At 41.1% G+C, this 18,461-nt stretch overlaps 1 protein-coding gene across 1 annotated transcript in view; it reads right to left on the reverse strand.

The window, feature by feature from the left end:
• The window catches only part of CDH12 (cadherin 12), a 563,366-nt gene extending 560,066 nt beyond the window's left edge, over nucleotides 1–3,300 (reverse strand). The window contains exon 1 of the mRNA XM_063130255.1: nucleotides 3,222–3,300. The gene's annotated coding sequence lies outside the window, so the exon portion shown is untranslated. The remainder of the gene's footprint in view (nucleotides 1–3,221) is intronic.
• Nucleotides 3,301–18,461: the final 15,161 nt, after the last annotated feature.

The following is an 18,461-nucleotide window of genomic DNA, read 5'->3' on the forward strand; positions in this document are numbered from 1 at the left end:
TGTTGCTCCTCACACACTCAACTGGCACGTTACCGCAGTAAACAGCCCATTATCAGGAATGAGGGACTGTGTATGCACCAGGTATATAACACATATATCGCTATCCAGCCTTGCAAGGGATATGATTACTGATTGTGGAATGCAATGAACTGTTGTGCTAATATTTTTAAAAATGTCCCATCCCCTCAACACATTAATAAAGCCATACATTCCCTACAACGATAAAAACCCATGCCAGGGATTTTGAGCAGTCTACCTAATTTTTTAAAATTGGTTTTTAGCAGGCTAGATGGTGCAGCATCATTTAAAATAGGCTAAACCTGTGCAACTTGGTCCAGCAAATGGAGCCAGCTAAGCAGATACGGAACTCATCAGTAGCTTAGATGGAGTGCCATTTAATTTGCTCTGAAGAAGGAGTAGCAATTAGAAGTCCAATTAGTACTGTGAAGTTATAACTTATGAAGGGTGAAGTTCTATGCATGTTTAGACTGGAAAAAATAAGTCCTACAACTTCCAGTGTTCTCCAACTAGCATGGGAATTGTAGGACTTTTTTCTGACTAAACATACATAGGATTGAAAATACATTGATAAATCACATTTCTCCACCTGGGCCCTCAAAGCAAGGTAAATTTAAAACAGCATTACAATAAGTTATTAGAACCACTAGACATAAAAACAGGAGGAAGAAAAATAAAAGTTCTTTAAAACAGAGCAAAACAATATTAAAATCTACCAAAGGCCTATTGATGCAACAAAGCAAAACTATGCAGTTCCAGAGAAAGAGTCCCTTTCCAGTCATGCATTGCTACACATTCTGTTCTGTTTAAGTATCCTATTTTGGGGTACAGAACCAGTGTGGTATAGTGGTTAGAGTGTTAGAGTGGGTCTTGAGAGATCTGGGTACTAGTTCCCACATGGCCATAAAACTCACCCGGTGACTTTCAGCCAATCACCGACTCCTGGCCTTATCTACCTCACAGGATTGTTGTGAAGATAAAAATGGAGGGAGGGATTGTGGGTTCCTTCCAAGAGGAAAAAAAATGGGATTTAAATGTAAGAGTGAGTAAATAAATAAAGAGAACCTGACACAGCGATGTGTCTTTCAAGAGCAACCCTTTATTGCACCGAATACAAAATGGTAGTGATGCAAAATTGCAGTGCCGCGTTTTCATCCTGCCTTCCCTTACAACTCATTTAACAGACCCAATAGCTATGCTTTTGACTGTGATCCCTCAGCTTACACTTCAGATGCCACATTTGTTTCAACTTTAATCTCACAGTGCAAGACCATTGCCACTGTACAAATGACAAACACAGCTGTTCTGATGCACCCTTCTTTCTGCAAACTCTAAAGAAGGAGCAGATGGAACATTGTCAACAGTTCCTGCACCCCATCGTCAGCCCATACACAAACAAGCACAAAGTCAACTTACAGTTGGATCGCATTAGTGACAATTCAAGTAGAAAAGTGGCACACTGTTAAGAAACATGTGGGAGCATATGACTGCCTTTTACTCCCTCAGAAACTCTGAGGTATGCCTTTGAAGTGAGATGCATCTCATTTGACAAAACCAGCACCTTGTAATTACGACAGCAAATGTACCATGAGAGAACTCCCAGGGAAGAGCCATAGCTCAGAAACAGAGAGCATGCTTTATGTGGGCACATTCCCAGAATCGGTCCCTAGAGTTTCCAGTTAAAAGGACCTTGAGTAGCAGGCTACAAAAGCTCACTGCCTGGGAATTCAGACAGCCATTGTCAGTCAGAGTAAATATTGCCAGGTTAAATGAACCAAAGGCCTGACCCAACAGATGTCAGATTCATACATTTATAAATGAATTTCTGACCCTTTAGGAACTTCCTGTAAATGGAAATATCTTTCCTCCAAGGTGTCTGGGAAAAATAGAACAAGCAGCCAAGAAAATTCTGTAAGCCTCTTTCACATCGATCACTCACATAGTACCAATGTTGTGGGGTTTGTTATTTTCTTTTACTCCAAACACCCTAGTTCAGACCTTTGGGCCCAGAGTAACATCCTTCATGCAATAAGCAGCACCACTGGAGCTATGATCTCTAGCACCCATATGGATGGCCTCTAGGGATGACTGAGGATTTTGCCTTTTTCATTGGCCAACTCTTGTACATTTCTTCATGAACAGGATGGAAAGCATGTGAGATTTTTAAAAAAATCAAATGTGGGAGTTAGTGGAACTGAGAGATCCGTCCATCCTTAAACTGGCATCTTGTGTGAGGCAATCGTTCATTCATATAAATATGCCTTTAAACCGATAACTGTGACCTTCATGAATATTCAGCATATAGTAGGGTGACCATATTTGGGAAACCAAAAAAGAGGACACCTAGTGTGTGTGTGGGGAAGCAGCTTTCTGAGTCCTGCAGAAAGTACGTTATTCCCCCGCCACCTTAAAGAATCCGATTGGAGTGGAGGAGGGGAAAGGATTTCATTCTGCACCACCACCATCCACTCCAATTGGGGCCTTTTCTATAATGTCCACGAATGACCCACTTTCCCCTTTAAGACCTCAATTAAAGCTCAGGGTGGGGGAATGATGTGCCTCAAGAAAGCATGTCATTCCCTCCTGCCATGCTAATGGCAGCCTTAAAGAGGAAGGTGTGTCATTCCAGGACATTATTGAAAATTATAGAAAATCCCCCCTGACACCATGGAAAGAACAAAAACCAGGACAAATCCGGGGAAATCCTGACAGTTGGTCACCCTAGCATATAGCATGTGCATTGTTGGCTCACGCAAGATGTCATTTGCACTGGGTGAGGAAAGCATGATACAGAGCCAAAATCCCAACTCCAAGCATATGAAGGATGCTATCCAATTGTCTGAACCAAGCCAGTGTTTCTTTTCTGACATTCCTCTCTATTCTTAGAGAATACTGGAAGAAATGCATTTTCAATAGATATATTTTATTGTTTAAAGAGAATGGCTAGGAGCGAAAGAAAATGAATCTAGGACCTTGCCTGAAGAGGCTTTGGAACAAATAGCAGCTACTCCCAACACCATGCCACACAACAAATCCATTTTGAAACTCGGAGACTATGTATATGTGGTTTTGGTGTGGTATAGGGCAAGGGGCCTGGTGTTGAAAGTGGAGGAATCTTAAATCCCACCAGGTGAGCAAAAAAAAATTGGGAACACTTAATGTATGTCACTTGACCCTAGACAATATTTAATTTTTTTTCCTACCTGCAAATATGATTCCACATCCTCCAAGTTTTCAGCAGTTTTAACTCCTCACACCACGAAGTCATAAAAATAAATTGGTAATGGTGATCTGTTGAAACAAAAACAAAAAGACTTATTGAAAACAGTGCAACAGACTAATAAAAGCTAGCAATTTCAGGTATTTCAGTGAGCAAGAAATCTGCAACTGCATCACTCTTAGGGATCTGTGAGGAATCCAGAGTGATGGACTTTTTTTTTTTTTTTAATAAAAAAAGATTTCTTAAATTTGCAATCCCTGGAAACTGACATGGACCTGCCACAGTCTGCATCTGAAAATCAATGCATTTAAGTCTTGCCACATGTTCCATGGACCAAAAAGAAGTGTCCGAGAAAATGCATTACATGGACAGGTGCATGTAATTTGAAAAACGTGCACATACATGCACATTTTTAAAAAGATATTTAAAAGTTTATATGGATTTAGAAAAAAATAAAATAAATATCCACATAAAACCCATCACAGAACAGGCTTGCAAACAAAATAAAATAAAAATAACTGGAGGAAGTCTACGTGACACATCCTTCACTAACTGCAGTGAGAATATTCTGTTTCAGATATCTCCAACACCCCCAAGAAGATATTTCTTTTGTCACCCTTTCCTCTTTCTTTTGTAACTCCCCGTCCCATTTGCCACCGATTTTGAATCAAAACAGAAGCACTTAGAGATGTGCAAGTGGGCCCAACCTTGCCATTCTAAAGAGAATTTAGGTAGCCTTTTTGGAAATTCTTCACACTTCTCTCAAAATGTATTTTGACTGAGGTCCCTACAAATTTTCCCTGAATTTTTGTTTAGGAAAAATCCAGTGGCTACTCTATTCTTTGTCCATTTGTTGTTGTTTTTAGAAAACAAAATAAAACAACAACAACACTATTATATAAAGTCTGAACTATATATTTTCTTTGGAACTGGGTATTTTGATAGGCATTGTTCAGAAGCGACTGGGTTCCTTTGGAACTTAATTGGTTAGCAGGTAAGAATTCATGCAATGGGACGGAACTCTCAACACACCTAACAACTGACTAGATCCCAGCAGATGCTTCTAGATGCTGAATTCTGCAAAAGAACATCATGCAGACAGTGATCATCTCTGGCGGTTGGCACTATTTTATGCCACCTGCTTTTCATCCCAGCATGTAGGAAAATAAGAATGCAATGAATTAACTTTAAAGGACTGCCTCATAAAAGAGCTGGAATAATTGCACAATTAGTATAAAACCTGTGCAGTCTTCTGCCTGGATAACAATTAGGGATGCTTGAGAATTTTCTTCAGTACACATATCTAAGTGAACTGAGCTGATCAAGACCTCCCAGACTAACATGAGGATGGGAAAGCCATCAACCTTCAGATTTTTCACTCTTCCAAATTTTGCAAAGCAACTCTCAGCTCAAAATAAGTACAAAAATGCATATGCCCATATATATTATGGTTAGAAAAGCATACTTTGAGAAAAACACCTTAAAATGTGTATTTTGGGAGAAAATATTTTAAAATATTGTTAACATATTTAAATACTTTTTGCTGATTTTTCCCAACTTAAATGAGAAATAGGACAGAACGAACTTATGACAGCACACATGCAAAGCTAACATGGACTGGACACAGGCTGACTCATCCCTAGTAAGAGTTTCAGGCCACAGCTAGACCTAAGGTTTATCCTGGGATCCTCCAGGGTTCGCCCCTGCCTGAGCACTGGATCCCCTGTGTGTCACCTAGATGAACAGGTTTGACCCCTGGACGATCCAGGGATAAACCTTAGGTCTAGTATGGCCACAGACTGTATCACTGTCACCACCCATTCTAAGAATGGAACCACATGTAATATGTTAGTACATAGACTTGGACTAACATATGACTGTAGGGACACATGAAAAAGCATGTAGCAAACCTGCTTATGTTCAAAGAAACACCATGGGTCCCAATACCACACTACTGTTAAGAGAAATTATGTTGCAGAAGATACAGGACAGATGCCTGTGCCTGAACTGATATTTTCAGGAAGGGAGTCTGAGAAACTGAGGCAAATAGGGGTGACCAAAGATGAAGTTCTCACCCTTATTGACAAATTGAAAGCAAATAAATCACCATGGTATCCATCTTGGAGTTCTCAAAGAACTCAAATATGAAATTGTGGGCCTTCTCACAAAAATATACAATATCTACCTAAGCTCAGCCTATGTACCAGAGGACTGGAAGATGGCCAATGTAACACCAATATTTCAAATAGGATCCAGGGGGATCTGAGAAATTACAAGCCAGTTAGCTTGACATCTGTTCCAGGAAATTTGGTTGAAAGCATTATTAAAGATAAAATTAGTGAGCATATAGAAGGGCATGTCCTGCTGAAGAAGTATCAACATGGCTTCCGCAAAGACAAGTCCTGTCTCACTAATCTAGAATTCTTTGAGAGTGTCAACAAACACGTAGTCAGTGGTGACCCAGCGGACATTGTTTACTTTGATTGCCAAAAGGCTTTTTGATAAAGTACTTATTGTAATGCTGTTTTAAATATTTCAGCAGTAGTAAACACAGCAAAAACTGATTGTTTAGCATTCTGTTAGGAAAGATGATTTTAGCTCACGATTTAAAACAAACTACAACAAAGGAGTTGCACCTTAACCTGAAATCTTATCATATTTTCTCCCATGTTTACTTGCAAATGTCATTGTATCCTAGGGTGGTGAAAGCTAAAGTCAGCCACAAATGTTTGAACTGATCAGATTGAAAAAAAGATATGTGGATGGCTGACAAAGGCCCCGTTCAGAAGACACCTTAATCCACAGCTTTAGCCATGGTGAATAAGGCTTTTTGCGTTATTTGCCATGGTTTAAGGTGTCTTCTGAACAGAGCCAGAGACTTGATTTGGATTAAGAAAAGCTGGGTCCAAATCCCCACATAGCAATAAAGCCAACTGGGTGATCTAGGGGTAGTTAGTATATCTTAACCGAAATAGGGGCAGGGAAGCAGGGTGGTATCCATCCCAAAAATCAGTTGGACCTTTCAAGCATCCCTACTGAATGCTCAAAAACTCTAAAAGTGACTATGAGATCATTCACCCTATCCATGAACCTAATCAACATCACAGGGTTATTTCCCTATATGCCTCTGTTACCTCTTTGGAGGAAGGATGGGATATAACTGTAGGGAGACCATATGTAAAGGAGGATATGGCTCCTGGATCTTTAACAGTTGCTCAGAAAAGGGAATTTCAGCAGGTGTCATTTGTATGCATGCAGCACCTTAAAGCTGCATGCACCTCGCAACAGTTAAAGCTGCAGGAGCCCTGCCCTCTTGACCAGATACCTGTCCTCCTTTTCATATGGTCACCCTAATGGATGCAATTGTACACATCAATAATAATAATAATAATAATAATAATAATAATAATAATAATTTGTTACCAGGTTCTCCCTCTGGATCAAGGTGGGGTACAACACAAATGGAAACACCATAAAATACATATAACTAATTAATAAAGCATTTAAAACTAATATGTTATTAAAAGCAGCACATTATTAAAAAGGCATCTTAAAATTCAACTGGGTAGGCCTGCTGGAAGAGATCAGTCTTTATGGCTTTCTTAAATTCTGGAAGACTGTTCAGTTGACGAATCTCTCCCGGCAGGCCATTCCACAAACTGGGAGCGGCAGAAGAAAAGCTCCTCTGGGTAATAGTTGTCAGCCTTGTTTTTGTTGACTAGAGTAAATTCTTCCCAGAGGACCTGAGTGTGTGGGGTTGATTGTATGGGAGAAGGCGATCCCACAGGTAGCCTGGACCCAAACCATGTAGGGCTTTAAAAGTAATAACCAACACTTTATACTTCACCCGGAAGCTAATTGGCAGCCAGTGAAGAGATTATAAAACTGGTGTAAAACTGGTAGCTGAGATTTTAAAACTGGTAGCTGCCAGGCTCCCTGACCCTCCTGATGTTTATTTCATTTCTTAAGACTATTTTTTAAAAAATTACTTTAACTGGAAGGCTGATAAACTGCAACGTGAAGGGCTGCCCTTCAGCACATCTTTATTTAGGTTCAGAAGAGTGGTTCTTTGCTTTGGAAATCAGACCTTTGACTTGTACTTAGGTTTTTGCTACTTTTCTCTTAGGCCTTAGCTAGACCTAAGGATTATCCCAGGCAAACGGAGGGGTCGTCCCTGCCTGCTCCTGGGATCCCTTGTGTGTCATTTGCATGCACAGGGATGATCCCGGGACAATTCCGGGATATAGGCCTGGTCTAGCCATGGCCTTAGTCTCACCAGTTGCCATCTGGTAAATGAATATTTTGTAACTAGCCACACCCACCATGGCAGTTATTTTATGAATGGGCAACCCCCACAGCAGCCATTTTGTGAGAGGGCCCACAAGACTCTCCACATGTTAGTATCAACCCAAAAAGGTTGAGACTGCTGCCCCCTATAGAAAGAATGAATAACATAACACATGTAAAAGTGAACATAAAAGAAAATTAAAACAGATTATAGCTATACTAAGGAAGTTCAGAGAAGGAGTGTTTCATGTTTCCTACTACCTGCTATCACCTTGCCCTTCCCCCCCCCAATCCTCCACAGTGGGTCTGGATGCCCCCTTGAACAATGCGGGGTGGGGTAAAAATGTCTGCTTGACAAAGGAGAAGGAATCAGTACTTCAGGAATTTCAAAGTGAACTGACCTAATCTGGCCCTTCTGGTCTAATACATTGACTGGAAATTAATAATCCACCAGTTTTTGCATATCCCAAATATGCTTTTGCCCTTCCTGCATGTTTTGAGTCTCAGCTCAAAATATGTACCAAAATGTGTATATTGAGAGAAAGGTTGAAAATATTTATGTAAGTACTTCAATGCAAATTTCCATTTTTTTTTAAAAAAAAAATGCAGATTAATGCAGAAAAACGGCAAGAGACTGGTTTTCTGACACAGAATATGAATCATAATGTTGAAAGTGCAATACATATAAAATGCAATTCTTTGTATACATATTTGAAAAGCATTTTTTGTTAGCTTTCAGATGGCTCTATGAATATTGGCATTAAAAAAAGTATCTAATGCAATGCAATCACCTGTAATCAGTCCATAGAAGAGCCCTTCATTAATACATATTTTGTATTCCTGCTGCTAATAGCCCCAAGTAGAAATTACTTATTAGAAATAACCATTTATTTATCATTTTGCATAACCCATCTGAAACACTATTATTAGGAAGTTAAATGAGCATTTCTAAAAAAAATAAAATAAAAAATGCCCACTGCCAATTGTACTCTAATAACCAATTTCATTTGCAATGATAAAACTGGAGTAAATTGCTCGGTCTAGTAATTAATGACCCAGTTTTCAACCTGAACCATATGAAAAGCTATCACACCTGGGCATTCTGTAAAACCACAACTAGATTTCTTGCATGCTGTAATGACTAGAGAAAAAAGAATGGCTGCAAAGCAGGTATCTGTGGTTTAAAAATTGATTAGTAGGCAACAGGTATTTACGTTGGCTATTCAGTACCGTCAAACTTGAACTATTCAGCAATGCATGCTGGTGGTTTTTAATCATCTCCAAACAGCATGGGGTTAACAAATTATTTCACAAGCAAGGAAATAATAGGGCATATTAATATTTGAAAGCCAGTTTTGTTCCCTTGATATCAGTCTAGACTTGAAAGGGGAAAATATAACCCCTCACTGGGTAGGTAACCCAACTAATTTGGTAGTAAGTTACTATATTTCTCAGTCTCATTCACTCATCTCCAAAAGAGGATTTTTGTTTATTTTGACTTACAGGATTGTTGTTAGGATAAGATCAAGATTGTCTGGGACACAGGTGGGCAAATTCTAGGAGTAAAGGAGCCAGTTCTCTTTGCCCTCCCCACAATGTTTTTTCAGCAAATCAAGATGTACAGAGAGCTCACACATTGTTTTAAACCAACATCGTGCTTCTGGGATTTTTCTGAGAGCACAATTTTGCTTTAAAAGAGGTGCACAGCAAGGTCAGTGGCGGTGCAGCAGAGGGCTGTTAAAAATGCTGCCTGGTCGGCATATGTCGTCCAACTCAATCTGTTATTTGAAGAGTGAAATTTTATTAATAAGCACCTCTTATTAGGTTATTGTATTGAAGTTATTAATTGTACACCACTCTGAAACCTGAATTTGATAAAAAGCAGTATAAGTAGTACTTCAAATACATTAATATATTTGGAACCTAGTCTGACACTTTAACCACTACACCACACTGCCTGCAGTTGTCATTTGCTCAACCACCAGAAATGAAACATTTAGCCTCTTCCTCCCCTATGGCGACACCTTGGAAAACATATATGACATGACATCAATGTACTATGAGTTCCTCAATGACTCTAAAGAGCAGCCAATGAATAGTAGGGTCAGGACACTCATAGGGTGGTATCCAACAGTGCTGTTCCATAAGTATCATCACCATCATCATTATGGTTGCCAACCAGACTATACACATACAAAGAACAAATATTGCATGGAACACTGCCAATTTTTTCTATTGCACAACTGGTTACACATTACGATTGTGCTTTTGGGAGCGGTCAGGTGACTCCAATAATGTCTAAGGCTGTAGCTAGACCTAAGGTTTATCCCAGGATTGTCCTGGGGTCAAACCTGTTCACCTAAGTGCCACACAGGGCATCCAGCGCTCAGGCAGGGACGAACCCGGGATGATCCTGGGATAAACCTTAGGTCTAGCTACGGCCTTAAAGATGCTTTCATAGCTACTCTCCTTTCCCTGAAAAAGCCTCTCAGTTTATAGAACGTTTCCACACTGACCTTAATCTGAGATGTGTGAAATGTATCACCCATAAGGATAATTTTGTATTAAGGTATGTCAACAGTTGAGCTTGAATTAATTATGTGCTTTGCCTGTCCCCAAACATTCTAATGGGTACCATTTACCATAGAAAGGGAGCAGACAATATTGGATTTTCTTTTCTTCTCTTATTGTATTTGATAAAGATAGAATTTGAAGGTTTTGATAACAGACTAATACTGCATTATTTATATTCATAAGGAAATAACTGAAACCAAGCAGGAAAAAAACGTTCTGCCTGAGAAATGCTTTGTTTGGGATTGTATTATTATTTTCTGCCTGTTAGTCTAGGCTAGGAAGGATCTTATGACCCATCATTGAGTGTATTTGCAACTATATTTACACTCCAAGAAAGACTAAAATGATGAAGAGGTTTTCACATACAAACACACACACACACACACGATGAACAGATATTTGCATTGAGTTCTCATTGTACTGACACTGTTTACCATCTTAGACTGCTCCCCATAACATTAAACAGCTTGTGAAGAGAGTATTTTTAATTATTAAAAAGCATTAGGATGTAAGCTAATACACACTTACATTTGTGTAAGCCCCATTGCCATCAATAAGACTTACTTCTGTGCAGACATGTATAAGATCTAACCATTAATAGTTTAAAAGGGGGTATAGAAGTAGTAGATTTCCAGAGTAATCATAAGTACCTTGGATAGGTAAAAGCTCCACCAATATAGAATCGCAGAATAGTAGATTTAGAAGGGGCCTATAAGGCTGTCAAGTCCAACCCCCTGCAAAATGTAGGAATTCATCTTAAAGCATACCTGATAAATGGCTGTCCAGCCACATCTTGAATGCCCCTAGTGTGGGAGAGCCCACAACTTCCCTAAGCAATTGGCTCCATTGCTGTACTGCTCTAACAACCAAGAAGTTTATCCTAATGTCCAAGAGACAGTGCTCTCAATGGTAGTAGGCAGTGATAGGTTCAAAAGTAGAACATTCCAGTGGTGCAAAGGGAATATCTTCAGGTTCTGAACCCACATGTTGCCATGTGAGGCCCTGGATTGTGCCCCAAATTTATGCCAGCCTCAGGCTCCCATAGATATTTTCACTCTCATTGATTTCAATGGGAAAGGTTTCACAGTTCCCAAGCCTGAGCCTAGCAGTTGTAGGTTGAAGGATGCAAGGGTTCCAAAGCAGATAGGACAAACAGGGATCAGACAATCCCTGTTTTATTCTGTAGAGCACCATGAACATTGATGGCACTTTATAAATTATTATTAATAATAATCTCTCAACAGCCTAGGTCACAAACAAGGTTCCAAGACAACATAACATACATGGGGCAGGCAAAAAAAGAGTCTGAGTTCAGTACATAAACACTCACACCAGGAATCAGTCAAGGCAAAAGAATCCAGTTTTAGAAACATCTAATCAACATTGTTTTCAGCAGCTCTCCTGGCCTTCTACTGCTGTTTTTTTTTTATACTGAGGTTATCAGAGCCCCACCCAAGCCTCAGCTGTGAGCTGTTAGTGACAGCAGCTGAAAAGGACCTCCTTATTAACAAGTATTCTATATGTGAGTAGCCTTTGACTCACAAGGAGGCTTCTGGCTGAGCCTAGTACTTCCTCTGCCTTCCTGCCTTTTCAGGAAATGTCTCTTCTGAGGGCCTGGGGGTTTCTCTGTCTCCATCTCTGAGGTAGAGCCCTTGTCTTTTATGGGTGATTCCCTCATGGTAGTCATCCATGAGGACCTAGACTACTCCTGGTGTACTGGCAGATACTGGGCATTGTTGGTAGCAGGTAGTTCCTAGTCCTCCAGCTCTTCCTTTGAGGAGTCTTCTGGGGGGCATGACACTGTTCCCCCTATTGTCCCCTTCCCCAAAAGGGTTGAGGCTCTTGGTTTCCCCAAATACCAGTGATACAAAGCAGCAGAGTAGTGACCATCCCTGGTATCTTCCCAAGAAGTACCCCTTCCAATTAATGAGGTATGAATGTACGCTGAAGACAAAAGCCCAATATCTGTGCCACCTCACTGGATCGTCTCATCCAAGATGGGAGATCTCTCTGAGTTCAGAGGGGAAGATCTAATGCATCTTAACAGCCTTCAGATGCTGTCTAGGGGCCATAGGATTGCTTTCTTAATGTTTTTCTTTATTTCTTTTACTAATTAGGTCATTGTACTTTATAGGTTGTGTATAACTTTGGTAATATAATAATAATAACAATGGAGAAGTATTAATGGATTGGTAACCAATACCATTGCAAATCACATCTAGCAGATATTCTTTTGGCTCTTTGTACCTTCTGCCAAATTGATCCCTCCCGTAGTCTAAGAACATCTTGTGAAGCTGTACTCTGAGTGTGCCTTCATTTGAGTAAGGATGAATGTACTTCCCTGGTTCTTTTTCAGAAAGAGAGTGGCATGAGCTCTAATGTGCCACATTGTTTCCATTCAGTTGTTTTCCTGAGATGCTTGCTGTGTGAAAGAAAGGTGGGTGGGAAATCACAGTCTTACAAAGAAATAGCCTGTTCGTTTGCATTTTTTAAAATCTCCCCAGTTCTGAAAGCCTTAGGCAGTTGCCACTAATGGAAATCATTCATTTTCTGTGTATTAATTCTGGTACACAGAAAAACAATGTCCCACATCTCCAAACCATAAAGCAAGTCACTGCAGTCCAGCAGCTTTATTAACATTTATCTGGTGGCTTATTAAATTGGTAACATGCTATCTAACTGGAACACCCATGGACCTCAGTCAATGGTGGAGGAATTAATTCCCCTTGGCTTTTTCTCCAAGCTGAAATGCCTGTTATTTTTCCTGCCTGGGGCTAACTGGCATGCCATCAGGGAGGTAAACTTAATGTGCCAATTTCTGCCCCATCTCTTACATCTGTGTTTCTTTTCTAACAAGTCACTTATTGGGTGGTGGGCTTATGGGTAAATAGCCCTGAAGCAAAGATGATCTGTCACTACAGAACAGCCTCTTGATGGAAAGTTCTGCCAGCATAATAAACAAATAAATACATTACACATAATTGAAGACAGCGTTGAGGTGCAACAGCAGAAACATCAAACCTTTTGAAATTAAGTTTAGGTCTGAAGAAAAAGATAATTTTTTCTATGTGTTTTAATATGGTGTGTGGATTCACATGTTTTCAAGATTGTGTGCAAGGAATTCAGGATTTTAATTAGAGACCTCATGGATTGAGACTGGAATTACACATGACACATCTCTGTATACTCACATCTAGTGAATTTACTGGGACTTGGAGTTCAGGCCTCAGAGAACCCCCCAGGCACAGGCCCTGTCCAGAAGACACCTTAACCCATAGTGGATAAGGCTTCATTGTTAAGAAAAGAGCCGTAACCGCCATGGTTTAAGGTGTCCTCTGAAGGGAAGAGAATTATGCTGTATCAGCTGCTGCAGTTGGAAGGCAGTATGAGCCCTCTACATTGGTCATGCCTCGTATAATTTATAGGAGCATAGTCTTCTAACCTTCTAACCAATAGTACCTTCTGTATTCCAGCTGCATTAAGTACATGAGAAGAGCCATGCTGAAATCAGACCAAGGGTCCATCTAATCCATCACTCTGTTCACACTGTAGCCAACCAGCCATCAACCAGGAAACCACAAGCAGCAACTGGATGCAGCAGCATCCTCCCATTCATGTCACCCAGAAACTGGTGTATGCAGGCTTATTGTCTCTGATACTGGAGGTAGCGCATAGGCATCAGGACTAATGGCCATTGATAGCCTTCTCCTCCAGGAATTGAGCCATTTCAGGGAGTCTCAGCTGAAGAACACACCCTCCAGGTCAAGTTTTTAGCATAAGCAACCCACAGCACTAGCCTGACAGTGTGAGCCAGCCTATACCTGCATGCTGCATTATGATGGTAGACACATTTCATATATGCAGCCCATCGGATGAAAAAAAAGAAAGGAGGGGAAGTTATCTATGCGTAGAGATGCATCTACTGGTGTGCCAGTCACATCAGACATGTGAGGCTGCATGGGTCCCATCACATGTTCAGTGAACATACCTGTGTGGGTGGGGACATATGAACCACAGCCAAAACACAAATATTTATTTACAATATTTGTAAATGTTCAAAATATGCCAACAGTTCAAGAGAATGTGAATTTCCCAGCTTGACTCTTTCTCTTAAATTGGAGTGTATGTAAGTCCTGGGAAACTGCAGTACAGAGGTTAAGAAGACGCAGTTGCCTGCTGAACTGGTACAAGACAAAAATGACATCAGAATAGTCTTGTCAGATCCCACCGGCAAGGTTTATCAGAGAGACTATCATGTAAGATTTGGTAGACTGCCTATTTTATACTAAAATTAACCTTCAGGAAAATGCTTAAAACTATAAAAATATGTCATTAGCTTTCATGACTAGAACTAAAATGGCTGAAGAGCAGGACACCAAGTAGCTTCATTTCTGTTTACAGCTGCCAACTTCAATCCAATCAAGAATCTTTTAAAACATGGGTGTACAACCTGTAGCCCACAGGTTGCATACAACTCTCTAAGGCCTTAACTAAAGCCCCCACAGTTGCCCTGACACCCTGCTGCTATCCTACATTGATTGTTGGCCTTCTCTCCACCTCTTCCCCTGGCAATTCTCTTCTGAGAAATGTTTGGCCCGGTTAATGAATGAAACCATCATATTGTCAGTTCATTCATACTAGTGGATGGAAGGAAGGAATGGACAAAGGAAAGCTAGAGAAAGGAGAACTGGAAGTAGTAAAGTCCATTTTGTAATAATACTAACAATACACTAAATCCACCATTGCACCCAAAACTTCATCCCCCATTTGTGAGCTGCAGATATGAAGAAGCCATTTAACTGCATATTCTCCAAGGGAAGAGTGGGTCTGGGGCTGAAATTCTCCAACAGTTCAAGAAGATCTTGAAAAGGGAAATTTAAAGAAGACGTATCAGAAAACCTTATTTTCTGAGCAAGTGGGCCACCACAGCTCCAGCTCCAGCTCCTTCGTTTCTGCCTCAGTATGGTGTCAGTGTACTTAAAATGTGTGTGACAAATAATAGGTACTCCCCTCTTCCAGGGCATGCTGGAGTCACAGTTCTAATCTAATCCACAGTAGAGACTGCAACTATGTACTCTGGTACGTGGACACTTAGGCTATAAGGGCCCTAATGTCAGGGTTGATGTTACCTCTGGGTTTATAGCTCGTAGGGACTGGGTTGTCTTGCTGAGACCTATGCTCCGACAACATGCCCATTAATACCCAAATCCTCAGCACATTAACCCTTGTAATAGGAAAAAAATACAGTCTACAATCAAAGTGAATTATTACCTTGCCATAAAGAAAGAACAGGAAAGATCAAAGGGCTACCGCCATAGATGCCTGGAAGGCAGGAATTGAATTAAGTATGGCATACTCAGATGACAAGTCAGCAAACCATGTTACATGCTACAGTTAAGTTACTAATTTTCTTCTGTCAAAATAGCTAACACAGAATGGCATTTTGCAAGCAGATTGTTAGATATACACAAAACATCACTTAGCTTGCCTTTCTCTCATAGATTTTAAGGCAGGGGTGGGCAGAAAGTAGATATCCAGATGGTTGAGACTTCGATTCCCAGCATGCAGAGGCTACTTGTAGTTGAAGTCTCAAATGTATGCAAATTTGCCCACACGTGCTGTTTGCCCATACGTGCTTTAAGGGATTACAAATATATGTCTACCTGGCAAAACAGTGAATTTAGTACTCCTTTACCCTAATACAGCATTCCCCAACCTGATATCCTCCAGATGTTTTGAACTTCCATTCCCATAAGCCCTAGCCACCATGGGCAATCAACAGGGATTATGGGAGTTGTAGTCCATAACTTTTAGAGGGCAGCAGGTTGGGAAGACTACATTAATTAGAAGTTGGGGCAGATACTTCTGTTACAGCGGCTTGGTGTGGCTGAAGTCTTGTGTTTATGGGCTGATTAATTAGGAATTAGGTTGTATCCTCCCAATATTTTACAGGTAATAACAAAGGAACAGTTTTGTGTATTTTCAACACTCCTTCTCACCCCAAGTATCAAAAACCAGGTTCCCCTTTCTCCATACAATTACACATTCTTGTATGCTGCTTGTTGTGTTTCAGTTAGTCTACAGTAGTCTGCCCTAGCCCCACACTGATTTAATAGGGGAGATAGTATTTATTCTTAAAGTTAGAAGGGTATTGGAAAAAACTAATATCTAGGCTCTTTCTACACCATATTGGTGTAGAGGGAGAGAGTGGGGGGTGATCCTGGACTTACCTTCTTCTGGGATCATTCCCATCTCCAAATGGCCACCATGATGTCCGGGATGGAAGGAGGGACATCGTGCGAGTGGAGGTGACCATTTTTAAAAAAGCTGCAGGAGCTGAAGCACACTCGTGCTCCAGCAAAACTTAAGGTAAAAAATAAAAATAACAAAGCCCTGACCCCACTCCTCCTCCGATGGCCCTGAACTCCCCCCGTCCCATCTCCTACCCTCTGAAGACCCCCGCTACTCACGGGGAAGAGGGAAGAAGCCAGGATGGGCACCCACACTGCCCGCGGTCCTCAGGATAGTCCTGGAATTGTGGGTAAAGCCAGGATAACCAAAGTCTCAGTTATCCCGGGGAAATGGAGGGATAATCCCTCCCTGATCTTGAAATCCCCAAGGAGCCTCCCCCAATATGGTGCCTTCCAGATGGGTTAGACTACAATGTCAATCAGCCTTGCTCATTGGCCATACTGGCTGGGGCTGATGGGAATTGCAATCCAAACATTTGTCTCAGTGGAACACAAATTGTAAATTTGTAAATAATATATATCTTTTTTAAAAAAAAAAAAAAAGAAGGAGGTGGGGACTGGCGAGATAATGAAAAGACATTGCAGTGCTGGATGAGCAAGGTCAATAATGGGCCCTCATAATGACCAACTCCATGTCTGTTTTGCCAAGGAATCTGATGTCCAGGAGTTGCTGATTACACATCTTGAAAAAGTTCAAAGTGCCATATGGTTGAGTGTAGTAGTAGTAGTAGTACAACTACATTTGCCAACTTTGAATCATCCTCTTTAGCCATGCCTTTAAAAGCAGTGTGATGTGTAGGCATTAGTAGGGGACAATGCTTAACTTGTGGGATGTGTTGTGGTAGATCATCTGCTTTGCATGCAGAAGGTGCAAAGTTTTTCCCCAGTATTTCCAGGTAGGGCAAGAAAAACTCCTGCCTTGTAGTGGCTAGAGTGTTGGACTTGGAGTTGGGAGATCTGGGTTCTAGTCCCCACTCGGCCATGGAAACCCACTAGGTGACTTTGGGCCAGTCACAGACTCTCAGCCCAGCCCACCTCACAGGGTTGTTATTGTGAGTAGGCATGTGCTCCGCTCCGATTAGAAGCACAGAAGCAGGAGCGAATTGGCCTGCTCCGCCTTGCCCAGAGGCAGAGTAGAAGTGGACCGTGGACCCCTAGAAGCAAGGCGAAGAGAAGCACCCATTTTTTGGAGCTCCTCTTTCAGGCGGACCGCTCCGATCGCCATCTTGAAACATTTCACCCATAGGATTGCATTGCGGAAAAGAAAGGGGGATAACTGTGTTGTTTTTGAAGCTATCGTTCTAAAAATTCTTGTGCTCAGAGAGTCATGGATGGGGGTCATTTTGAGACTACTCTCAGCTCTCTGCATGGTGCGGGTCGCACGCTAGAATTTTTAAAAAAACCTGCGGGAAATACCTTTTTCGAAGGGCTGAGGGGCAGAGTCAACTCCCGGTCATGATCACATGATGCCAAAGTTGGAGGAGGGGATAGGCAAAATGGGTAACTTGGGATTCTGGGAAACTTCTCTTTCTTAGTCTGAACGGACTTTTCCCAGTGTTTTTTAAAACAGTAGCCCCACCAAATGCACAAACACAACCTGTGAAATCATATACTAAGCCAATAATAAGAGAGCACTGCTACCCACCCTAACTTTGGGGAACAACTGAAAAGATGTGGTGCAAGGGGATGAGCTCCCCTAGGGCATGCCATGTGGGCGTGCCCCCACTCTCTCCTGTACTTGGGGGGCTATCACAGCCCTCCAAAGAGAGTAACCCGGTGGAGCAATGCCTATCATGAGTTGAAGTGAGCGTTTACTTCTTAGTGGTGGAGCAATGTCTTTCATGAGTTGAACTGACAGCGTTGCTCCTTAAAAGACTGGTCACTAGGACCAGTCAAATTGGCAGCTGCTTCCCCCTCCCCCGGGCACATCCCCCTATTACTGGTAAAAGACAGAATTAGCCTTTTTTTAAAAGTTCTTCTTGTTGTTTATTCAGCAACACTGCTGCTTTTAATTCCACCCCTCCTTTGTTTATTTATTTATTTATTTATTTATTCCATTTTATATGCATTACTGGCTTATCCTTGGATCACTTCCTTATGCCCCCAGAAAT

This window comes from Elgaria multicarinata, chromosome 7 (assembly GCF_023053635.1).
Source record: "Elgaria multicarinata webbii isolate HBS135686 ecotype San Diego chromosome 7, rElgMul1.1.pri, whole genome shotgun sequence".
Classification (NCBI taxonomy): domain Eukaryota; kingdom Metazoa; phylum Chordata; class Lepidosauria; order Squamata; family Anguidae; genus Elgaria; species Elgaria multicarinata.